Source organism: Sorex fumeus, unplaced genomic scaffold, assembly GCF_029834395.1.
Source record: "Sorex fumeus unplaced genomic scaffold, SorFum_2.1 ptg000013l, whole genome shotgun sequence".
NCBI classification, from domain to species: Eukaryota; Metazoa; Chordata; class Mammalia; order Eulipotyphla; family Soricidae; genus Sorex; species Sorex fumeus.
The window spans coordinates 7,941,061-7,968,318 of record NW_026606070.1 but is presented as its reverse complement, the minus strand read 5'-3'; positions in this window follow the sequence as shown (position 1 = coordinate 7,968,318).

Below are 27,258 nucleotides of genomic sequence, written 5' to 3'. Positions count from 1 at the left end.
CATGAAATATTTGCACCTTTGTGAGTTATGCTGCCTTGGTAATAAGAAAATAAATCATTAAAATAGTATGCATTATGATATAATTGTTTTGAGTGCATACTATAGATATAGAACATATATTGCTTATATATATAAGCATGCATATTTTCTCCTTCACTTCTCTCGTAATCTCAGAGCAGCAATAATTCCAAACCAGTTAAAACACCAAATACTAAGGTCTTTCTTGTTAGCACCATTTCCTACCAAAAAAGATGCAATATTTTTTATTTAATGAATTACTGATTTCAAGGCAGAGGAAGAGAAAATTTAAAAAGCCTAAAACACATTTCCATCCCATAAAGCTAAGAAGTTCTTTAAAAACAAGGTTTTCATTGGTCAAATCTAGGTCACTTGGGGCATCAAAATAAATAATGATAAAAACAGACAAATTAGTAAGCCACAAGTTCATACTGATCTACATAAATGAATAAATGGAAATTTTGATGAGGAATGACGTATTTACATAGAATATCAAAAAATTTTATTAATTACAGAGGGAACACTGGAAAAGCCTGGAAGACACATCTTTTAGTAAGTGATCAAAGAGAAGATGATCAGTAATGAGGCCAACTGAATTTATTCCTGACTGAATAAGATGCAACAGAGGAAGGCAGTTTCCTTTTTGTAAGAACTCTGCCAAAGTTAAGTAACCTGAATCTAATTAAGAGAAAAATCAGACAAACTCAAAACCAGAGACATTAAACAAAAGTACTGGTATGAGACTGTAAGAGGTGTCAAAATCAAGGAAGTAGAAGAAAAAACCTGAGAAATCTTATCCCAGAGTAAGTGAGACTGGAGAGAGATGACAGTCAAATGCAACATGTGATTCTGTTTCCTTGCCCTAGAAAGGGAAATTGAGAACATTGGTGAATATTGAGTGACTTCTGAAGAAAAGAAGGCAGTACTATAAAAATGTGTGTGTCCTGAATTTGATGATTATGTTGTGGTTACATTTGAAAATGTGCTTGATTGTAGGAAATTACTTTAAAACATTTGTGAGCCAAGGGTATCATGTCAGCAAATTATTCATAAATGTTTTCAGGGGGATAAGAACTTTGTTGTTATACTTGCCACTTTTTCTCTGAGTCTGAGATTATTTGAGATAAAATATTTAATTTACTGCATTTATAAATTCAAATTCCCAGACCCTTCTGCTCTAAGTGCAATGCTTAAATTTTACTGCTCTAGCTATAGACTTAGTAAAATGTTACCAATTTTATTATGAGTTCTTTAGAGTGTACTTAACCAAATTCCTTAAAATATTTTAAATTTCACCTACTCAATCCATTGTGTTGAGTTTTCTAATTTCAAATGTTCAAATAACAAGCTTTCATTGAAGTTGAATAATGCCCTTAAATTCAATAAATTAAATTTTAAAAGTATGACACAAGTTTTTTGAAACTTTTCCACGATTTAAATATTTATGGATTTTCAACTTAAAATGAAATCTGAGATAATTATTCAAATACCACTTTAAGGGGGCAATAGAGTTAGTACAGCAGGTAAAGCTTTTACCTTACAGGAAAACTGCAGACGTAGGTTCTCTGCCTCGCACTCTGTATGTCCCCTAAGCCTTGCCAAGAGTCATCTCTGAGCTCGATGCCAGTGTGTCTTGAACACACACAGGTGTGTGTCTCCCCCGCAAAAAAAAAATGAAAGACAAAACAAACAAAAGGAAAAATATAAATCTTTTTTTTTTCTTTGGTTTCATCGTAGACCTGACTGCAATCCAGGCTTAGTCCTGGCTTTTTGCTCAGGTGTGCTCAGGGCTCACTCCTGCTGGTGTTTGTGAGAAACTGTCTGGAATGTCCGGGATTGAACTGGCATTGGCCTGAGCAACTGGCATTGGATAGATAGAACAGGCCTTAAACCTGTGTTCTAGATCTATCCAACCCATCAAATATCACGTTTAAATTGGAAGAGCAAGGCTGACTATTAAACGCTCTAAAGTCACCAGAGTGTCTTAAAAGTTGTAACTGTTTCAAATTTTAAATCAAAATTTTATTTAAATATAAAATTTTATATAAATATACTTTAAATTTTATTTAAAGTACAGATATTTAAGTTATCTAAAACTATATAGTTACAGATTATTCCTGTATTTAACCCCAATGTGGTTCAAAACACGAAAATGTCAATTATATCATCACAAACAATTTTAACTTTTGCTTCTGAACTGAATATAATGTCGCATCTTTAGTACTTTTTCTGAGTCTGTCTTCTTTGCTTACAGATGGCAGCCATCTTATATAATCACATGGTATTTCTTCTGGTTACATTTTCCAAGTGTCTGTCCCAGGCCCCAAATTTCTCTTTCCTTTGCTTTGTTTTTCTCTCTTTGAGTTGGGGCCACAACCAGCTGTGCTAGGGGCTTACTCCTGGCTCTATGCATAGGAATCCCTCCTCGTGATGCTCAGGAGACCATAATTGGCATCAGGGATTGAACTTGGACAGTTGCATTCAATCCCAATATCTTGTCACTCTGTTCCCCAAATTTTCTTCTATAATTTTAACCTAATCACCCCCTTTTATATTCACATATCAAGGTACAGACATATTCTGAGGTAATGAAAGGTAGACATTCAACTTGAATTTTGGAGGATACCCATCTGTGGACTACAAATATCCAGGTTATTTTTCTCGTGGTTACACATAATTAGTCAATTCTGAATTAAGTCTAGACATCTCAGGTTCCAATATCATAACTTTCTAATGGGAGTTGCTTTGCTGTTCATGATTCCTGAACCCAAGTCATATTACCTAATTCTCTAGAACTATGTGAGTTTGCAGCACCCACCCATTTGATTAGTACTCAATGAATCTCTGTAAGATCTTATTCCACGTCTCATTTGTTTTTATATTCCTTCTGCCAGCATAATCACAAGGCTTATCAATATTTATATGATGCCTAATTTCATTGAGTATCTCTCTTTTGTCTTGCCTTGCTCTGCTGTCATGGTTCTTAGGGCAGAATAATGCAGCTATTATAAACTGAAAATTCCCTTGATAGAAGTTTATTAAGGTGAATTTCACCAAGTAAATAAAACCATTAGAAAAATGATTTGTATAAATCTATGGCACAGTCAGAAAATGATACTAATCTGAAGCTGATGGTTGAATGTGAGGTCAAAGAAATGGACTGTATGAAATCTACGTGAGAATAGACAAGAGAACACTGGGCCAAAGACGGAGGACCAGAGAATGAGCTAGCCAACTGAACGGAAATGAAACAAGAAATTGAGCAATGCAACAAAGAGTAAAGAGATTAAGAACCAGACTATTTGGCAAGCTGATGTTGGTAATTGGCCAAATCACTTTATCTCTCCAGACTTTGGCTCTTGAAGGTTCCTTCAAAATCCAAAACATCTCTGATTTCCCATTGCTGTTTTTCTAATCTATTTATAGAATCCATCAACTGAATAGAATAATCATGAAAGTTAAGTGTAATTTTCCCCAAATATAGTTTATGGCATTATCCAAGACTGGTTACAAGTGGCAGAAATCCTATTTTAACATTTTTGTTTTCTTCTGTAAATAAAATGGTAGGTGTGTTACCCAAAAACAAAGAGAATATATAGATTTTTAAAATTTTTTATTAGTGAGACACCATGAGGTACAGTTGTAGACTTACAAATTTTTGTGCTTGGGTTTCAATTATACAATGATCAAACACCCATCCCTCCACCAGTGCCCATTTCCCACCACCACGGATCCCAGTATCCCTCCCATCCCCCATCCCCCCCTTCCTACCCTGCCTCTGTGGCAGGGCATTCCCTTTTGTTCTCTCTCTCCTATTGGGTATTGTGGTTTGCAAAAGAGGCAATGGGTGGCAATCATATTCGGTCTATAGTCACCTTTCAGCATGCTTCTCCCATCCTGGGAGAATCCTCCAAACACCCTTTATTTGGTGCTCCCTTCTCTATCTGAGCAGCCTTTTCCCCTAGCATGTATGGCTGGCCTCCAAGTCATGGAGCAAAATTCCTGGTACTAATCTCGGCCATTCTTGGGTGTTAGTCTCCTATTTTGTTACTTTATGTTCCCCAGATGAATGCAATCTATGTCTGTCCCTCTCTTTCTGACTCATTTCGCTTAACATGATACTTTCCATGTAGTGCCACTTGTATATAAGTTTCATGACTTTGTCTTTTCTAACAGCTACATAATACATAGATATTTTAAGCAGGATGAAAATCAAATACTACGACACCATCATAACTTCCACCATTCTATTCTATTACTTTGCTCCATCTTTGCATCATTATTCTCTTTCTACAAAAAAGCCCTTCTATTTTTTCCAAATGCGCATATCTCTCCTCCTTGTCTCCCCCATTTTCTTTTGCATTACCCATTTGCTTACTCTCTCTTTTCCTCTATTTCCTTCTCTTTTGCCCAAAATCCCAGAGAATGGACACTTGACTCATCTTCAACTGGGAGTTCAGACTCAATTCGTATTAAAATCTAACATGTACAGACTTCAAAATATTCCTCCCATAAGTGTACAAACTATGATGACCTTGAGAATGTGTAAGAGTCTTTAGGGGAAAAAAAGCATAATTCTGATAAAAACAATGCATCAAATTAAATGTAATAGAGGAGCATGTAGGACTGAAGAAAGGATAGTAGACTGCTAAGGAACTTAGTCATTGGACCATCAACTTATTCTCCCTCTTGCAACTCGATGAGAATGGAAAGAAAAACAGCAATAATAATGAAGCTGGGTAAATATCCTCTTTGTATTATTTCAGATTTATGAAACAATTTTATAAGTTAGGCAATTGTGTAATCAAAACAATTTGATGTGTTATCAGTTTTTAATTTTCTTATATCCTATGAATAATATTTAAAATATGTAAGTTCATTATATACTATCTCCCGTTGATCGTCGATTTGCTCGAGCAGGCCCAGTAACGTCTCCATTGGAGACTTTGTTGTTACTGTGTCTGGCATATCCAATACTCTCGGTAGCTTGCCGGGCTCTCCGAGAGGGGCGGAGGAATCAAACTCGGGTCGGCCATGTTGGCCGCTTGTAAGGCGAACGCCCTACCCGCTGTGCTATCGCTCCAGCCTCAGTGTCAGGAAAATTAAAAGAAAATGACCACCCATTTGCTTTTAGAGGATACGTTGTAAGCCAGATGCATTTCTAACTGCATGATAATTAATAAATTCTTCCCACCAAAATTTATTCACCGGCTTAGAACAAAAGTAATATAAAGGGTATAATACATTTTATTCTTGTTTTCTGATGCTACTGGTGTTATTAATAAATTTTCCCATCTACCAATGTACTCTTGTAGATAGTATATAACTGGCATTAGTGTTCTAGATAGTTTATGAATGGCATTAGTGTGATATTTATTGTATCGATTCTCATAACTAAGTTGTTGACAAAAATCACTCCAGTGGATATCTTAAGAGTAGTACGTAAATATGTATGTTAGAATATGAAAATTTAATATCTTTCCTTATAATTATATCTCATTTCTATTTTAACCTTATAACAGGCTGCAAAACTTTCCAAAATCATATTGAGTTAAAAGAATAATGAAGTTGGTTTATTAGGAATAGTGCTAGGAAGGAATGTTTTATTACTACTTATTAAATATTTCAGTATGTATTAGTATAGTTAAAATGTTATTTAATAAGTAAAATCCATCTAAACCTTGTACTTGCTGCCAGAGAAGATGGTGAAATTTCCATTGCTCTCATTCACTCTGCATTTGGATATTGATTGAATTCTCTATTCATAGCTGTTCCTCAACCACAGAAGAATGTGTGCAGTTATCCTCTGAAATTGTTTAAATAATGAAGCTATCTTGGACTGATGTTGGACATTCTTTTTTGTTCATGTTATTAAATACCTAAGATATCAGAATAGTTTTTGCTCTCGGCTTGCATTTTTACCAGGATCCTTTCTATCTCTGCTCAAGGGTATTGAATCTGTGATATAACTTATTTGTATGTGTCTCTTGTTCTTGTCCAGTTGTTTAAAAAATGGTAGATTATTGGGGAACTTGTCAGAGAACAGTTCTTTTGAGAGAAAGAAAAAGAGAGAGGGGGTTTGGTTTGCATGTTTTATTTATTTTTGTAGGTACCATGGTTTTCAATACCATTAATGGTAGGGTTTCATGCATATAGCACAGGGGTATGGTGTTTGCCTTGTGCGCAGCCAACCTGGCCGAGCTGGGTTTGATTCCTTTGCCCCTCTCAGAGAGCCTGGCAAGCTACCGAGAGTATCTCCCCCCATGGCAAAGCCTGGCAAGCTACCCGTGACGTATTCAATATGCCAAACACAGAAACAACAAGTCTCAAAATAGAGACATTTCTGGGCCCACTAGAGCAAATCGATGAACAACGGGAGGACAGTGTTTGTTTGACAGTTTTCATGCATAAAACTGTTGGAGTACACGGAGCTTAGGTATATCAGATTGTGCCCATCACAGTGCTCTCGAGTCACTCCCATTACTTTGTCAGTCTGTAACCACTTCTATGCTCTCTTCCCCAACCAATTTGTAAGGTCTCATCCTTCTTAGACACCGAAGCTGTACTGTAAGTTAATATTGCCTTTCTCCTCTCCTTATGTCTTTTGAGCAGTTTACCTTAATGCAATGTCCTTTTGTATAGATACAGGAAGACAATTAATTAATATTATGCTTTATAACTTAGGAATTGATTGGCTTTGAATATTATTCACTCCTGGACATCTGCCTTCTCAACTTAAGCCTCAGTTGCCCTCACTTCCTAGCACCCCAAGGGCAGGGTCCCGACGTGGGACTGGATGGAACCAGGGCAAGCCGGTAAGTTATGTGCTACCCTGGCATCGCGATGGGCCAGGCCAAGGTGCCACGATTCTTAACTATAAGTTAAGAGTTTGATCATGGGCAAATGATGTCATGATCCAAAAGTAACGACGAGACTAGGGCCCTGCTGCTAGGAATAGGAAAGATATCTGGCCTGAGCACTGCAGTCTGAGATCGAGATGGTCCTAGGAGAGCAATTCTATAAGCTCAAAGTATTTCTTACTGTGTCCATACGAAATGATTGATATTATGTATGCTTATATGTTGGTTGGACAAGGAGAGGAGAAACACATCCTAGAAGCAGTTTCCTGTGTGTCCTGACTAGCTTGGATGAGACTGCTTTTTTGGAGATGTAGATTCCAAGCTCTAGCAGAATGGTCTTTGTTGTGCTAATCTAAGTGCTTGTAGCTTGTGAAAAGGTGAGGCAAGGATTACTGGCCTGCGGATGTAAGGAAACAATGTATGTTTGCTGCCTCAATGTTCTTTCTGTAACTCCTTTTGATGACATCATTATATTGCGCCTTTAGAGGTACTATGATCTATATAAGGGAGATTTCAGGGCTCTCTAGGGGGACACGTGCACCAGAGAACCTGGGAAGATGGGGCTGAGGACAGAAGCAGAGAGAACAAAGGCGCACGTGCTCGGGAATTCCTGAGGCCTCCATGACATACATCTCTTCCATGTAATAAACGGCTGCTAAGACCAACCAGCTTGGCCTCGTTTCCTTCCTTCGCCTGACCATCGCCATCGACCTCCCTGGAGTGGGGAAACGGCCAGACCGCCGGCCTTTTTATTTTTTGTGTGTTTACACATAAAACATTATAGTACCATACCCTCCACCAAAGTGTCTCCTTCTCTCCATCATTGTCCCAGTGTCTCCCTTCCCATCCATTTTCTCACCCATTCACCCCTGTGCTAAGCTTTCTACTAAGGGCCAATTCTAAGTCTCTCTTTCCTTTGAGCATTTGTTCTTCCTCTACTATGTTCATTTGGGCTGGAGCGATAGCACAGTGGATAGGGAGTTTGCCTTGCATGTGGCTGGCCCAGGTTCGATTCCTCTGCTCCTCTTGGAGAGCCTGGCAAGCTACTGAGAGTATCCCATCCCCAGGGTAGAGCCTGGCAAGCTCCCTGTAGCATATTCGATGTGCCAAGAACAGTAATAATAAGTCTCACTTTGTGTTCCTGGAGCAAGCAGATGCCACTGGGCTACACTAGCACATGACAGGGACGAACGGAGATGTTACTGGTGCCCGCTCAAGCAAATCAATAAACAACAAGATGACAGTGCTACAGTGCTATGTTCATTTATGCCGCATATGAAAGAGATCTGCTCTGCATCACTTTTCATCAAGGAAATGCAAATCAAAAGGGCAATAAGATATCACTTCACACCACTGAGACTGTTATATGTCACAAAGAACAAAACAACCACGTTTGGCATGGAAGTGGAGAAAAACAGATGCTCATTCAATACTGGTGACAATGTACTTTTGGAAGGCAATGTGGACACTTCACCAAAAATTAGAAATTGAACTATTGAGCTTCCATATGAGCCAACAACTTCGCTTCTTAGCTTCTACCCCAAGATCCCATAAACTCTATTTAGAAGAAACATTTGCATGTCTATGTCCTTTGCAGCACTCTATGCAATAGCCAAATTCTAGGAATAACACAGATATGCAAGAACGGATAACTGGATCAAGAAACTATGGTACATATACTTAATAGAATACTACTCAGCTACAGTAAAAAATAAAATTTGCAATTTGCCGTTATGTAGCTGGATCTGGAGAGTTTTGTGTTGACTAAAGTTAGCCGAAAGGAGAAGGCCAGGCACAAAATAATCAATACTGACTTTGACTTTTTAATTTGTATAAATCCTTATTTTTTGCGATGTACAAAAGACCTTGTTATTATCTTAACTTCAAAAGACTTGGTTGCAAAATATACTGCCATAATAAAATCAAGCAATGCTCAATGAGCAAAGCTACAGACAAAATTAAGTAGGAACTTAAGGAAACATATATGTACATTTTTTTAGTAGTTGGAGATAGAGTAAGGCAAGTAGGGAAGGGAATTACTGTGCACCCGGCAGGACCAATTCAATCCACATCACCCCAGATGGTCCCCTGAGTCCTCCAGAGCAGTGCCGGTGAGCCTTAAGCACTGCTGGATGTGACCAAATCACTATAGAAATAACTATGTCTATATATATTCAGGCAAAACGGTTTCAATAGTATTCATTTGTATGGTTCTAATGAACAAAATAACTGCTTTTTACCATGGCCCACCACCAAAGTGTCTCAAACTCTCTACCACTGACCTTCTAGTAGAATTGGATAATTCTTTCTTGTGGGGATATCCTGATCTCTGGTCTGTAGCTAGTAGCTATTCCCACAACAATGCTAACAGAAGAAAACATCTGCAGACATTGTCAAAAATTGTGTGGTTGAAAAAAACCCTTCACTCACAGAGAACCGCTGGTAAATGTGATGCTTTTTTGTAGATTGACATCATATTACTAGATTCGGAAGCACTGCCATATCTCCTTTTCGTTTTGCAATTTTTTGTTAATTATGTATCTCAATTCTGTTTACCAGATGGTCACTAACAGAGATTCATTCCCATTTAGTTGTTATTAAATGTACTGCTTTGTTACTTATAGGTTGGGGAAAATTGCATTGTCCTCAGCATTTTATACCAGCTCCCGTGAATACAATTAAGTTAATGACACAGTAACTAGGAATTTAATTTCAGTTAATGATAGCCTGGAAATAAACTAAACAATCATATCTTCTCTTTGGTAGATTTCCCTTTCTGGTAGACTATCAAAATGTATGCAAGAAGTGAAAAACTGTGCCTATATATTAGTCTTCAACAAGTCTTTGTTGTACTTTCACTTCTCTACCTGGTCGATTTAAATTTGTGATTTCTTTAATATTGCCCTTTCTGTAATCTTACACTTGAGATTATGACAGATAGATGGTTACCAACAGCTTTCAAGTGTTGCTTTTGCTTTTCCCATTCCTTGTCACTGAGAGTTCTATTTTAGTAAGAATCTTTATTAAAGGGGGCTGGAGTGATAGCACAGCGGTAGGGCGTTTGCCTTTGCAAGCCGCCGACCCGGCTGAGCCAGATTCGATTCCTCCGCCCCTCTAGGAGAGCCCGGCCCAGATGAGCCAGTTTCGATTCCTCTGCCCCTTTCAAAGAGCCCGGCAAGCTACCAAGAGTATTTCACCCACACAGCAAAGCCTGGCAAACTCCTCGTGACAGCATATTCGATATGCCAAATAGTAACAACAAGTCTCACAACAGAGACGTTACTGGGCCCGCTGGAGCAAATCGATGAACAATGGGAGAACAGTGCAGTGCAGTGCTTTATTAAAGGTTGAAATATTTCAAAATGTCCCCTAACAATAAAAATGATTGCTACTGAAAATATATTTTCTTTTCAAAATAATTTATGTGAGAAATATGAACATTCAACCTGTAAAGTGTTCACTTGATCACTTGACTTCCCGTTAATCGTCGATTTGCTGGAGCAGGCGCCAGTAATATCTCCATTTTTCCCTTCAGGGGAATGAGACCCATTGTAATTACTGGTTTTGGCATATCGAATACAGAACGGATAGCTTGCGAGGCTCTGCCATGCAGGCAGAATACTCTCGGTAGCTTGCCAGGCTCTCCGAGAGGGATAGAGGCTTTTGGGGCGGTCTCTAATCGCCCTATAAAGTGTTGTGATAATCAAATATGTATAAATAAGTACAAGCATGTATTTTCCCTCAGGAAACCAAATAAGTGCATATTTGCTAATCTAATTCTGTAATGAGTAATAATCAAAAATTTTAAAACATTTACGCTTTTTCTTGATAGCTTATTCATATCATAGTTGGCATATAACATTGGAGGAATCATGGTTTTTCTTACTTTGCAAGGTATAACCACATGCCAAATTTAAAACATCGATGAATTTACAAACCGAATTCTTTGATGTTAATTTGTCAATTATTTTAACATTTTTCAGTACTTTTATTTCCAAATTACCACTGTGAAAAATTATTTACTGTTATAATAATGAGAAAAATCAGTGTAATTTCAAACTTGCCTACTCAGGAAGCTGTAAACCAAAAATCAGAAAGCAAGGGATGTCCAGATCAAACGAAGGAAGAATGAGTTATAGAAAACTATGGTATTGAATCACTGCATCTAAAGTTCCATTTAATAAATTTTTCTGTTGCTGGTACTGCTAAGTATAATTCTGTCCAGACAGACAATGATAGACAGTAACAAGACACCTTACACCACCTAACAAACAGAATCCTTAGAAGATGCAAGTTCATCCTTTGTAACTGACTTGAGAAAGTCCTTCAATTGCTCTGGACCCTTCTTCAGCCATTCAGTTCTCACATGCAGAATTATTTGTGCACAAACACAATTTAGCATATTACAAGGATATCCCACACACTAGGTTTAGTACTAGTTGATGAGACTCCATTTATATCCTATTGAGAGTTAATAAGCAACTTATAACACCTGAAACTCAACATCTAAAATTGTCATCACTCAGTGTTTGAGAACATGGGAAAATGTAAGAACATACTCTGATCCCCCTACTACATAGGGTTGATATTCCAAACGCCGGGGCTAAGTCGTCTAAGCCCCTGGTCCCGGGGATCTTCCCTTTCAGTGAGCACACAGGCAATCAACATGAAACAGACAAAAGAGCACTATCCTGAGATTATAAACTGTGCTTCTAAGATTGTGAAAAAGCAATGATTTGGAACTTAAGAGACCTACGTTTGTGTGTCAATTCATTCACATTTTAATGGGATTATTTTAAGGAAATCCTTGTAGATTTTCCAAGCCACAGTTTCTCCACATAAAAAAATAGGAATTGCATGCATTATTGCCATAATTAAACGATACGATTCTTAATACAGTGTATTATAACAAAATATTAGAGAGACCATATTTACAAAGTCAAAGTCATCTTCAAACAGCACATTCTTTCTCCTGTACTATGCCTTCTTCTAATAGCCTTTTTTATGGTTACTGAACAATTCAAAAAAAAAAAAACCCAAAGTGCAGAATTCTTCCTATTGCCCAATATAAAACATATCCTCATGTTCTATTAACTTTAGCGGGTAATGGTAGAACAACACAGGCAAAGGGCCAGGAAAAAGGTGGCTAAACCCCAAAATTAAATTCAGATGATCCCATCTCCACTGTTAGCATTTTTGAGATGAAAACCACAATACCCTGATATTAGACTGAGATAACTATCTTTGATATTTTGATAAGTTTCTTTGAAATAAATGTAACCACTTTTTAAATGCCAAGGAAATTTACTAAACATAATGAAATTTAGGGCAGAAATATTAAATGTCAAGTCATATTTTTGTATTTCAGTATGAAAGCTGACAGCATAAAGTGGAATATGTTATAAATTAGAATTCAATATGAGGACTACCAATTTTGCTCCATTAATTGTATTCATTTGACAAGAAGAATGTGATCTGGTTTTAATTTTTATAATGAACATTAGGCAAAGATGTTTTATCTAAGTTGATACACTACATAGTCCATAGTGCTATGTGTGGTCTATTAATGCAAAGATACTTACTCATTATTTGTGTCGGTTTGTTTGTATTTCTCTATCTTGACCATAATGTGAAAATCAACTTGTCTCTGAAGATTCAGTCATATTGTTGTATCTTCCTGTTATAATGCTGTGACTAAACACTCCACTGACACATTAAATTCAACAAATTCAATGCAGAATTTATAATTTTCCCGTCTAAATATTTTCCTTGTGATGTATCTATTCCTATGAATATCATTCTTCAGTATCTAGAAACTTCCACTTAGTCTCACATTCTTTGAAGTCTCCAGTGTCATATTAACCCATTCTGTACTTCTCACTACTATTACCCTAAATCAGTTCTGTGATGTACCTTACATGGGCCAGATAAGCATAGTAGATACACGGGAGAGGAAGATTGCTCCATAGCTGAATGCCTGCCTCATGAGCAAGGGGGAGAAGGCAGCTGGAATAGAGAAGGGATAACTAAGAAAATGACGTCTTGAGGAACCTACAAGGATGGGAGATGTGTTCAGAAAGTAGATAAAGGACCAAACATGATAACCTCCCAGGGTCTGTATTGCAACCATAAGGCCCAAAAGTAGAGAGAGATTATGGGGAATCATGTCTGCCATGGAGGCAGGAGGAGGGTGGGAAAGGAGGGGTATACCGGGGATATTGGTGGTGGAGAATGTGCATTGGTGGAGGGGTGGGTGTTTGATCATTGTGTGATTGTAACCCAAACACGAAAGCTTGTAACTACCTCAGGGTGATTGAATAAAAATTTATTTTTAAAAAAAGCTTCCTACGGGGGCTGGAGCAATAGCACAGCGGGTAGGGCGTTTGCCTTGCACGCAGCCAACATGGCCGACCCGGGTTCTATTCCCAGCATCCCATATGGTCCCCCGAGCACCACCAGGAGTAATTCCTGAGTGCATGAGCCAGGAGTAACCCCTGAGCATCGCTGGGTGTGACCCAAAAAGCAAAAAAAAAAAAAAAAAAGAAAGCTTCCTACTTAGTCCTCATGACTAGCCTCATTCCAGAGCCAAACCATTTTTATTGTGAAAGACAGACTAATGACCCTATAATGTCCTCTTCTTAATCCCGAGAACTTGAGGCAATGTCTCCTTATGTGACAAAAATAGACTTTTCATATTTGAGTATGTGATTATTATTAAGATACAATTAAGACTAAGAACCTTGAGATTGAGCGTTTATCATGGATTATTCAAGAACGTCTAACTAGGTGGGAAAAATTTTAAATCAGAGGTACTTTTCTCACGTTAGTAGAGGACCAAATGACTAAATCAAAATGTAGGGCTGTAATATTGCTGACGTAGAGGCTGGAGACTGGACTAGAGCAATACTACAGTAGGTATGGCTCTTGCATCGCTCCCGGCCTACCTGGAATGCTGCAGTAGGCAGCATTCCCATATGGTTCCTCAGGCCCTCCAGGAGTGATCTCTGAACTTGAAACCGGGAGTAAGCCCTCAGACAGCTGGGTGTCATCCCCAAGCCAGAGCCAAAAACAAAAAGAAGCTGGAGAGAGAAGGCCATGACACAATGAGGCAGGGAGCATCTACAAGCCCAAAGGTAAGGAAAGTTGAATGAAACAATCTTGCGACAGCCTCCAGAAAAGAACACAAGCCAGCTGACGACAATTTGCTCTGAACTACAGAAATTTAAGAGGGGTGTACAAATTTAAGCCACTTAGGTTTGTGATAATTTGCAATAGAAAATTGATATCTGCTGCAAGGTTAATTAATATAAGAATAGAGATGATTATCCTTACTCCCTTTTTTTAGCTCAAAACTTCCCAGCAATTTTGCCTACCAAGTAAAACCAAATGACTAAACTTAAGATACAATATATTTTAATTTCATTGTAGCCATCTCCCTCTATTTTCCCGACAATTGTTTATCTAAGGACTATCAGAAGTGATTTTTCAAATCAGCCCTTCACTTTTCCAGTTACTGTGTCTTTGCACATCATTTCTCTTGTAATGTCCTTCCTTTCCATCTGCAGTGACTGAAGTTCTGCTTGGCCTTCAAATTAATATCCATGAATATCCTTTCCAAGAGGCCTTCTCTGATTTATCAGTGAAATGAAAGAATTGTCTTTCTCTTATGTTCTTACTTAACTATTGCTTACATTTCCTGATATTTTTTAATGACTTCAAGCCATCATTTGATGGTTTGTCCTTATTAAGTATCAAAATCCATCAACCTTTCAAGAACTAGTATCCTGCTTTCATCTAAAAAGATATGCATTGTTCAGGTGATGACACAAGATGATCAAGAACTTCTTATTGTTGAACCAGAGGAAACAGAAAATAAAAGTTAAACAAATAACTACAGAAAAGCCACTTAAGCCATTTTCTCTTGACCAGTTTGAAGGTGATCTTAAGAATCATATATAATGTGCCTCAAATGGAACATTTGATATTTTAGTGTCCTTTATAATTGAATTATCTTTGTGTGCTAGAGGATAAATATCATATTATGGCTTTAAAAGGAAGTCAAACTGAAAACTGTTTGATCCAAAAATATCATCTGAGTTTCATATGCAGTGTGAGGAATATTATTATTCTTTAGAACAGAAACAATCTTGTAGGTTGAACAATTCTAAGGTTGATAGGGTTCTTCAGAATAGTCCAATGTTTGTTACTCCATTCTCTGATTTGCTTATTTTTCCATCTTTTGAAAATGACAATTTTGTTTTCTCTAAACAATGTCATCCCAGAGCCCTGGGCAGACAAAGTAAGACAAATGTGCCAAACATATGGATAACAGGGGAACAATTTTTCCCAGAAATGATAACCACATGAAAGTTTTCAGAATGTTTTCCTGGGCTTTGGGACATTTTAGCCAAAGAAAATGCAAATTATATGGGCTGAAATGGGAGCCATATAAAAAGAAAAGGGATAAGGAAACTGCTTCAATATTTCTAGAACAAACAACCATCTTCTTGACATGCAAATATCATCATTATTCAAAAAGAATATTGACTCCACTGCTGAAGTGGCCTGCTGAAGAAATGTCATTTAAAATAAAGAGATCACTATTGTTAAAATGAACAGATTTGAGGCCAGAGATATAGTACAATAGCAAAGATGCTTGCATTACAAATAACAAGCCAGGGTTGGATCCTTGATACCTTATGTTGTCCCCCAAGCACTGCCAGAAGAGATCCCTAAGCATAGAGGCAGAAATAGCTACTGAGCACCACAATCTGTGGTCAACCCCCTAAAAAAATAATTTCTAAGAATTGAGACTCTAGTGGTATATTGAGAATATAGTTAAACCATTCTCATTACATTTACATAGGAGTATGACAGAAGTTTACACAAAATTGTTGATAATCTAAAGAAATATCTAGACTGCTTTCTGGACAGAGTGACACGGCAGATAAATCCAGAAGAAGAAATAGTCAGATAATGCTGGACAGCTATCATAAAATAGGAATTATAGAAATAATATGACCTGCTTGGGTAACAAGGTTTGACTTGCTGGAACAAAATATCTGAAGTAGGATGTGAATGGTGAGAGAGAGAGAGAGAGAGAGAGAAGTAAATCTCCACCATGAAGAACAGAATTTGGATCACGGAGAGTTTTGTCACTCTACCAATGTAGTTGATGTAGTTGTAGCTGGTTTTGACAAACTCAGACGACTTGACAGAAAAAAAATGAAAAAAATTTTGAGGGAGATGAAATTTTCAAAGTAAAATTTTCATTTTTTTGGAGTAGATTCTAAGAGGTGAGAGAAAGACAAAGAAAGCCTTTGTGTTTTTTTTTTTTTAACTTCTGCATGGATCCGATTAGATTGCTCAGAGAAATGGATGGGTTGGATGGAGAAATGAGAAGCAGAGGGTGTCTCTTACGAGTCAACCACAGTAATTCATGTGAGAAATTATAGGCAGGAATTGCAAAGGTCTAAAAGAAGGAAGCAAATGTAGATGATATATTTGCGGTAGAATTAAGATGGTTTGAGGACCAGTTGGCTGTGGGTGAGAAAGAGATTGCAGGTGCCCTCTTTCTCGCTAACCTGAGAAACTGGGAGTGATAACGGCATTAAACAGTACTAAACCTCATGAAAATAGCACAGAGCACAGTGTGGAGGTAGAGAAAAGGGAGACTCGCACAAACTAATCCAACATCTACATGAAGTAGTTAAAGTCATCTGAAAGCTAAAAGTTTAAGCTTAGTCAGACGTTTTACCTAAAATGTTTTCTAAAATGTCTCCATTAACATATAATTAGTAGGGGCACAGTGGCTAAGACGTGTCAAAGGCGTTTCTCTGTATTTCCCTTGGCAAAAGGAAATGATACTAATATTTTCAAAATACCTCTTATGTGACGCGATTATAAAGTAATTTGTCCTCTCACAGAACTTGATGAAAATACTGTCCAGGAAAGTTGGAAAGTTCCAAGGGGGGATAGTCTTTACTGCTACATTCATTAACTTAAACCTGAATTTAGTAAGTTGCTGGTTCTTTGTGACAAGGTCACAGATCAGAAAATGTTCATTTCTGAGATTGACGTAAAGCCATAGACAGATCAGTGTTTATAATTTAAGACACTTAGTTTTGTACATCTTTAGTAAAGGGATGTTCTGTTTGGCCTTTTGGTGTTTGATTGGTTAAAACTGTAATATATCATTTGGACACTGGATGGCAATATTCCGAACAGACAGATGTCTAAGCTATGTTGAAGACAGTCTTATGTAGGGCGCTGAACAAACCTTCATTTTGAAATATGGTCTCCGACTTTCTGAGTCTTCTCTAGTGATTTTGCCAATCGTGAAAGAAAAAAAGTCAATTTTGCTAAATTTTCCACTCAGTTCATTTAAGTACTTAAAACACATAAATCATATTATCCTTAATGATAAATATAATCCTCAAAAATTAGCTAAGAACTGAGTTAAATTTTCTTATATAAAATGAACAATCTGAACACATCAAAAAGTTCCATTCAGTGGAAACTGAACACCAATAATTCTGCAACGTCTTCATTTGATAAACACATTCTGAACTGGATGTGGTTTGGGTGTGAATACATTTCACTGTCTCCAAAGTTGGGAAATCTGATGTGTGGAATCTTTCTTTCATCTGGGTCTCTTGAGGTCAGCATAACACGAGATTGGGAATTTGATGGGGAAGAAATGAGGACAAGAGAGTTTTCTGGCTGAAATTTGGTATTAAGACAGGAAAGAAATGATCATGCGTAGACAAAAAGGAAGATGTAGATGATCATCCAAGTTCTCACTGTATGTAGAGACACAGACTTTCTCTTTTCTAAGAGAAAAAAGAAATATGAAGTTTTATGTACTTATATATTTTTGATGTTTTGTGTTTGTTGTTATTTTGTATTTAAGATATTTAGGAATCTACTCCAGAATTCCAGAATAGCATGTAGCAGACACCTCAGAGGTAATACTGAAGGTTAAACATCAGGATAGCACCTTACCTCCTCACACTTTTGAGATAAACTTTTGCAGCATATTACAAATCAAAGCCAAGTAATGAATGGCTAAAGCTACCTATAAAAGTACAGATTCTGGCTATTTTCCTGTGCAGCACCACAGAGTGAGAAGGAAAATAATATTAGAAATGACACTCAACCAAAGGGATTAGAGGCAACTCAATAATAAGGATGGCTGAAGGAGATGAACCAACTTCAGGAACAGATGTGTGCGCAGGGCAGACTGAACCTATCTAGGACAGTTTGCTCTTCTAAACCGTAGCACTGTAGCACTGTCGTCCGTTGGTGATCTATTTGCTCGAATGGGCACCAGAAACATCTTCATTGTGAGACCTGTTGTTACAATTTTTGGCATATCGAATACACCACGGGGAGCTTGCAGGGTCTGCCGTGCAGTCAGGATACTCTCAGTAGCTTGCCGGGCTCTCAGAGAGAGAGAGAGAGAGGAATCCTTACCTGAATCGAACTGTGCTATCGCTCCAGCTCTTGGAAGCTGGTAGGGCATCTGCCTTGCACGTGGCCACCTCTGGTTCGATTCCCAGGATCCCATATGGTCCTCTGAGCACCTCCAGGAGTAATTCCTGAGTGCATGAGCCAGGTATAACCCCTGTGCATCACCTGGTGTGACCCCGCCAAAAAAGATCTTTCCTTCTTTGCCTATCTTTGCTCTTCTAAACATCATTGTCATTTTCTTTGGAGTACAAATGGATATATTGAAACAGAGGTGTGTTGGGGGTCAAGGATAAGGAACAGAGATTATACATTAAAATAAACATTATAAAGCCCAAGCAGCGAAAACTTATTCCATAAGTAAAGTACATAATGTATGTATGCCATTTAAGTGTTTTCATCTACTTTACAGTTTGACGCCTACATGACTTTAGCTAAGATTGCTTAAAATTACAGAAGGTATTGAAATATTAGTTTAAAAATATTAAACTATAAGATTATAGCATAAAGAGAAGCTATCAGAAAACAAGTATCAAATTAAACAATTCATCTATGGATAAGTGGTAGTTATGTAACCATAAAAATAATGTATTCTTGCCATATGTAACAAAATGATAGATATCATTAAGACAGAAAAAAGTATACATTTTCTCAATTATATGTGAAATCTGAAAAATAAAAATCAGATTCATTGATAGTTGCAGAGATGAGGGTGGAGAGAAAATGAAGAAGGGAATCAAATACACTGAATTGTTTGTAAATTATTGTAATTATGTAGTGAAAATCACAAACACTTCTACTAGAGAAAACTATTTGAAAGTCCCGAAGTTCAATTATTTTGTCATAAATAAATTAAAAAAGGCTATGTCTCTGCTAACTGAAAAATAAAGGAAGATGATATTATGTAGATAATTGAGGCAGATATCCATAGACTAATTTAGTCATCTTATTTTCCCCTGTAAGAACGTAAAAGCAGTTCTAGGTCATACAAGTGTTTCACTGCTGACTGCATACTATATGACAGAATCTAACATCAGCACCTTTTTTAAATTGGTAGCCATTAATACTTTCTATTCCCTCTTCCCAGGTAAGGCTAACCCCCAGGGTGATATCCTCAGGCCCCTTTGAAATGCCTTACCATGAATATTCAACCCTAATCTAGATTATCATGAAGATTTGAAGGAATAATGCTAAAGGACAATTTATGAAGTTCACAGTCTTCAAACCAGTTTTGTATAAAAACACTAAAGGGGATTCCTTAAAAGACAAGGCAAACTTCATAAACCTGCATAACATAACTCCCACAAAATGGTGATGATAAATTCTTTCATTTCAATAATCTCACTACGGAAGATACTAACAGCAACAAAATAGTAGTAGGAGACTTAACACTCCTCTATCATTGCTAGACACATCAACTAAACAAAATAATCAACAAGGAAACCCTGACCTTGAAAGAAATGGAAGAGATGAAACTGCAGACTTCTATAGGGTCCTTCATCCCCACTAAATTGAGTACTCATTTTTCTCTAATGCATATGAGACATTCTCCAAGACAGAACACATGCTGGGTCACAAAACAGATTCCCATCAAATCAAGAAGACAGAAATCATATTAACTCGACTTTCAGACCAAGACGATTTGAAAATTAAAATCACAAAAATAAATGGGCGAAAAACACAAACACTTTGAAATTCGGCAGCATTTTTTAAAAAAAAGATTTTCTAACTCAAAATAACAGAATTTCTGAAAAATAAATTGTTAAAGTAAACTAAATTAAATAGCAATATATAGTAAAGGGAGGTACACGAAACAAAAGGCAACTAAACTGAAGTATTGATCTATAGAACTGATCTTTCCTGACTGGCAAGGCTGGACAGGAAAGATCTTTGAGACATTAATCTGGGGAAGCAGACATTCTAGTGCTGGAACAACATGTGCATGAAAGTATTATTAATAAATCACTTGATAGTACGAATGGAGACATTACTGGCACCCACTATAGCAAATAGATGAGCAATGAGATGACAAGTGATACAAGTGATAAATCACTTACCTCAAAAAATTAAAATAAAAAAGAAAAATTTTACTTAATGTCAAATTTGGCTTATATCATTCACATTCATAATTACATATTCAAGCTGATCAAAATTAATAATTTAGGTATCTTTGCACTTAAAAAATAGTTCAAACTTCCAGTCATAAAATTTAAAAAGTCATAAGAAAGTATTCAAGGCTATTTGAATAAATAGCCTTGAATATAATCTCAGCGCTAGGATGAAAGAGACGTTACTGGGGCCTGCTCGAGGCAATCGACGAATAACAGGATGATGAAATGAAATGAAAATAAGAAAGTATAGCCTTTAGTAAATACTGTGTTTGCATATTTGAAAGTGGTCAGGAGAGTAATTCAAACAAGTTATCATCATAGAAAAAATCATTTGTATGTAGGAATGAAGATGGGTGTCAACTAAACTTAGGTTAGTGATCCCTTTACATGCTTTCAAAGATTAAATCACTGTGGTTATACAACTGAAAGTAATACATGTCAATTAGAATTTAATTTTTTAAGGAAAAGATTATGATGGTCACCATTCTTTAATAGCACTGTAGCACAGTCCTCCCTTTGTTCATCAATTTGTTCGAGCGGGCACCAGTAACGTCTCCATTGTGAGACTTGTTGTTACTACTTTTGGCGTATCAAATATGCCACAAGGAACTCGCCAGGCTCTGCCATGTGGGCGGAATACTCTCGGTATCTTGCCGGGCTCTCCAACAGGGGTGGAGAAATCGAAACAGGCTGCGTGCAAGGCATACACCCTACCCGCTGTGCTATTGTTCCAGCCCTCTAATATAGTAAAAGTTGAAAATATGGATGTCTGGAGTTTGATTAAGGAGTTGTAGTAGCAATGATTTTTAATCTGGAAAGTAAATGGTAATAAAGAAAGATGAATCAAATCTGGCATATACTATTTGTGACAGCCTCAATCTAATAAATTATAACCTTTTAGTCACTTAAAAATCACTTAACTTCCCGTTAGTCGTCGATTTGCTCGAGCGGGCGCCAGTAACGTCTCCATTTGTCCCTGTCGCGTGCTAGTGTAGCCCAATGGCATCTGTTCGCTCCGGGAACATGGAGGGCCTCAAACCGATCGTTCATGACCTTGACAAAGAAGTCTGACCATCTGGTAGGTGGGCGGCCACGCGGTCTCTTGACATCCCGTGGAAATCAATCAGTAACAGCTCTAGTCCAACGGTCGTCTTTAAATCTCATTACGTGACCAGCCCATCTGATTTTCGACACTTTGGCAAATGAGACAGCGTCCCTGATCCTTGATCGTCGACGGATGTCAGAACTCCGGATTCGTTCTCTCATTTGAGTGAAACGTGATATTCCAAGCATAGCTCTTTCTATTCTTCTTTGGGAGACCTGAATGGCGTTCTCATCTTGTTTGCGTAGGGCCCAGGTCTCTGAGGCATATGTTAATGCAGGAAGAACAGTGGAATCAAAGAGATGTGCCCGGAGCCGGAGGTTCTTCGTCCTCTTAGCTATTTCTTCGACGTTCTTGAAGGCGTTCCAAGCCGCTCTCTTCCTCCTGCGCAGCTCGGGTGCCAGGTCATTTCTCATGTTGACCTCTCGACCTAGGTACACATAGCTGTTGCATTCGGAGATGGTCGTTCCATTGAGAGCGAATGGGGCGTCAGGAACAAGGCTGTTTCTCATAAACATTGTCTTCGTAAGATTCAGCTGTAGTCCTACCTTTCCACACTCACGGTCAAAGTCGGCCAGCATTTGTGCCGCTTGGCTGATGTTTGGTGTTATTAAAACAATGTCATCAGCAAAGCGGAGGTGGTGTAGTTGCCGACCTTCTATCTTCACTCCCATTCCTTCCCATTCCAGTCGTCGCATGATGTTCTCGAGGGTGGCACTGAAGAGTTTTGGTGAAATGGTATCACCCTGCCGCACCCCTCTCTTGACATCAACGATCACTTCTTTGTAGAATGGTGAGATCCTGGTAGTGAATCCGCAATACAGCTCACGGAGGATCCTGATGTATTGGGCTTGAATGCCCTGATTGGCTAGGGCTTCAATGACTGCTTCCGTCTCAACAGAATCAAAGGCCTTCTTTAAATCAATGAACGTTAAGCAGAGCGGCATCTTGAACTCCCGAGAAACCTCAATGAGCTTGGTTACCGTGTGGATATGGTCGATGGTGCTGAATCCTTTGCGGAACCCTGCTTGCTCGCATGGTTGTCCTTCATCTAGTGTTCTGCCAATCCTATTCAGGATGACTCGAGTGAACAGCTTGTAGATGACAGACAATAGGCAGATCGGCGATAGTTGCCAATGTCATGGATGTCTCCCTTCTTGAACAGTAGTACGGTCCTGCTGGTTTTCCATTGGGACGGAACCTTGCATTCAGACAGGTAGCGAGTGAAGAGCCGAGCCAGTGTATTGATGAGTACTGACAGCAGGTTCTTCAGGTGTTCAGGTCTGACCTTGTCTGGGCCGGGTGCTGTTTGCTTCTTTACCAACGAAATGGCGTGTCGGATTTCGGAAGGGAGAACGTTAGGAACGACATACCCATCCTGTGGAATTTGGTATGTCGGCAAGTGGACATGGCTATCGAAGAGATTTGAATGATCAAGTACGACATCATTGGTCTGACCGAGACAAGAAGACACGAATCACACCATGCCGTTTTCGACACTGGAGAAGAATTGTTCCTTGGAACATGCGATAAAAGAGGTGTTGGAGGCGTCGGTGTCCTTGTCAACACAAACTTGGCCAAGAGCATTAATTCATTCGAATGCCTAACAACCCGAATCGGACGTTTACATTTGAATAGATGTGGCTCACTGCCTGCAGTTTCTATCTTCGTTGTCTACGCACCAACATCTCATTATGATGAAAGAGAAATCGAGAAGTTCTACATGGAGCTAGAGAAGTTCTATAAAGAAGACCACACCTTCTACAAGATCATTGTGGGTGATTTTAATGCCAAGATAGGACCGAGAAGATCAGCTGAAGAACTTCACATCGGAACCCATGGCCTAGAATGGAACGAACAGGGTGAGAGACTGTCTGAGTTCATCATGTCGACCAAGACCATTCATGGTAACTCACAGTTCCAGAAGGCAGAATCTAAACGATGGACATGGGAGTCTCCCGGTGGACGATTCCACAACGAAATAGACCACATCATATTCAATCGACGGTTTTGCCTGACTGATGTCGCTGTTGTCCCAAAATTTCGAACGGGATCGGACCACCGTCTCCTTCGTGCAAAATTCTACTTCACAGAGCGGGGAGAAAGGGCTGCAAAGTTCAAAAAGAGAACTCCCAGAACGACCACCAACTGGGAACTCTTTGGTACTATTGCGGCAACATGGGAAGATGCCATTGTTGACAACATTGGCGAGGAATACGATCGACTGGTTCAGCACCTCCATGAATGTGCGAGGAACGCCAAGAGAGAGATAGCCACAAAAAGTCGCCTATCTTCGAAAACTCTTGAGCTAATTCGCCAGCGTGGTTTGGCGCATGCCTCAGGCAACCGCAAGCTAAAGTCTGAGCTCGCAAAGCAGTGCAGAGTTGCGATCAAGGAAGACCTCAAAGAGAGAAGAGCAGAAGTACTGGTAGATGCGGCAGAAGCCGGGAAAAGTATTCGTAACGCCCGCCTGTCCTTCGCCAACTATAAGACCAAGATGACTGCCCTCCGACGTCCTGATGGATCCATCACATCCTCCAGAACGGCAATGGAGAAGATTATCCATGACTTCTACTCAAATCTCTTCGATAACCTTTTAGTAGTGGTGTATTATGTCACTGTCACTGTCCTCCTGTTGTTCATCGATTTGCTCATGCGGGCCCAGTAATGTCTCACAACAAATTGCAAGACTTGTTGTTACTGTGTTTGGCATATCAAATATGTCACGGGGAGCTTGCCAGGCTTTGCCGTGCAGGCAAGATACTCTCGGTAGCTTGCCAAGCTCTCCAAGAGGGGCAGAGGAATCAAACCCGGCTTGGCTGGGCTGGTTACTAATGTGCTATCACTCCAGCGTATTATGTACTGCCACTAAAAGTCACGAAACAGACCCTTCCATCTGGGTGCCATGGTCCAGCACTCAGCTGCCTTTAGATGTCTCAGATCTATGCACCATGCTAAATATTTCTTAGTCTTTAAGAAAGGATATCATTTATTCTCCTGTCAGTGAACGGAAGAACAGTTTACCAAATCGCAAACTTCCTCACTTTCAAAATTCTTCAAGTGAGAAGCAATCTTGAACCCCTGCGTCCACACATACGCCCAACCCTTAGGGAACATGCACTGATGTCATCGTGCCTGGTGCTCGGTCAAGGCTCTTGGTTACATAACCCTGTATTCTTCAGTCCAGTCAGATCCAGTATATGCCCACTTAGTCTCTCTCTAGAAGTTTCTTGACCGTGAGATTCTTATTGTCTGGGAAAAGAAACAACTTTTTCTTTTCAAATGAAAGAGAAAAGTCAAAGTATATTCATCTCTCTGCAGAAATTTTATTTTAATTGTAGTTTCTCTGCCATATCCTGAGTGCTGCCAGTTGATGGACAAAACTTTTCACCAGAAAAAAAAAGATAAATTTAGAAATTTAATAATATGGGAATAGTAATGCCCTGTTTACTAACTTCATTTTAGCTCATACTTGAGAAAGGTTTCTTGTTACATCCCATTCTCCGGGCTCTCAGAGAAGGGCAGAGGAATCGAACTCAGGTCGGCCGTGTTGGCCACATGCAAGGCAAACGCCCTACCCATGATTTACACTCTTTGCATTGTGCCTAATAATCAAAATATTGTGAAGGTTAATTTGGAGAAGGGCATACCTAACAAATCTCAGGACTCGTCTTAGCTCTGTGCTTAGGGGTGACTTCCCTGCTGGTTCTCAGATCATATGAAATGTGAGGGATTCAAACTGGAGTTAGCTAGATTCAAGGCAAGGCCTTAACTCCTATACTACCTGGCCTCTGATGGTCAATTTTACGTGTCACCTTGTCACTGAGATATTTGTTTATTTGGTTGAACATTATTCCTTAAGTATTCCATAAAAATGTTTCTGGTTGAGAATAATATTTGAATCAGTAGACTCAGTAAAAGCAGATTGCCTTCCCCAATGCGAATGGTCTCCATCCAATTCACTGGAAGCCTAAGGTTGAGTAAAATGACATCTCTCCCTGTTCATGTCTGCACTTGACCTGGGATATGAACTTTTCTGTACAATCTCTCTTGTACACAGATTAATTCAAACTAGCCCTTCTGATTTTTCAGGCCTTCAGATTGGAGATACAAGTACAGCTTTTCTGGAACAATAATGGCCATCTGTGACTACTGATACTTTTCACCTTTCATTTCCATGAGCCAATTCTTTACAGAGAAAGATGATTCACTAGCTAGCTACACAAATGAATAGATAGATAGATAGATAGATAGATAGATAGACAGACAGACAGATACATACATACATATATACATACATGGATGGATAAATGGATGTACATTGTGTTGGCCGTTTCTCTTGTGAACTCTCATACAAATGTGTAATTTTTTTCTCACTACTCCAACTAAAATTAATTCTGTGGGCCTATTATCTTTCACATACCAACTCCAACCTGGGAATTCATGAGAAGGGATTCCTCTTATGCCATTTTTGTTCTCCAGTTACTCAAAAATTGTCTAAATTAGCTTTCACAAATCCACCAAAATGTTTTATTTATTTACTATTCAGAGATGCTCATATTGGTTACTACAGCATTGGTAGCTTAATTTTGGTGATATGATATTGGAAGTATTTCACCACAAAATAGAAAAATGCTAAAAATCAGGATGGGGGGAAGATCAAGTTTTACCAACTTCTACTAATGGTAATAATAATAATAATAATAATAATAATAATGTATTAAAACTGCCTCTCTTTAAAATCTATGCACTAAATTGTAAATTATGAATGTTCCATAAAAAGATATTATTGAAATGGATTTTAAAAGAAAATAATTTTTAAAGGGTAATTGAAAATTAACCAGAGGTTGAAGTCCCATCAGCTGTAACTAGCTTTCTTTTTGACAAATTCTCATCAACACTGCTGTTTGCAGACTCATTGGAATAGGCCATTTTCATTGGTATGAAGTGAAACCTTATTATCACTTTGATTTGCATTTGACTGCTAATCAGTGATGATTTTTTCCTATGTGTGTTAATAACTTATTATTTATTATATAATAATTTGTTATATAATAAAATATACTAAATATTTTAATATAGCAGCACTGCACTGTAATATTGTCATCCCTTTGTTCATCGACTTGCTCAAGCGGGCACCAGTAACATCTCCATTGTGAAACTTTGTATTACTGCTTTTGGCATACTGAATATGCCACGGGTAGCTTGCCAGGGTCTGCCGTGAGGAAAGGATACTCTGGGTAGCTTGCTGGGCTCTCTGTGAGGGACAGAGGAATTGAACCCGGCTTGGCCATGTGCAAGGCAAATAAATGCCCTACCGGCTGTGCGATCACTTCAGCGTGTTTTAATATAAGGCTGTTCAAATTTATTAAGAATCACAATGAATACCTGTGAATATTAATATATACATATCGCAATTAAATCCCCAGGGAAAGAATTTGGAGATATATAAGCTTTTAATTAAATAGTTTTTCTATTGTAGCACTGTAGCACTGTCCTCCCATTGTTCATCGATTTGCTCGAGTGGGCACCAGTAACATCTCCATTATGAAACTTGTTGTTACTGTTTTTGGCATAACGAATACATCATGGGTAGCTTTCCAGGCTTTGCTGTGTGGGCGGGATACTCTCGGTAGCTTGCCAGGCTTTCCGAGAGGGATGGAGGAATCAAACCTGGGTTGGCCGCATGCAAGGCAAA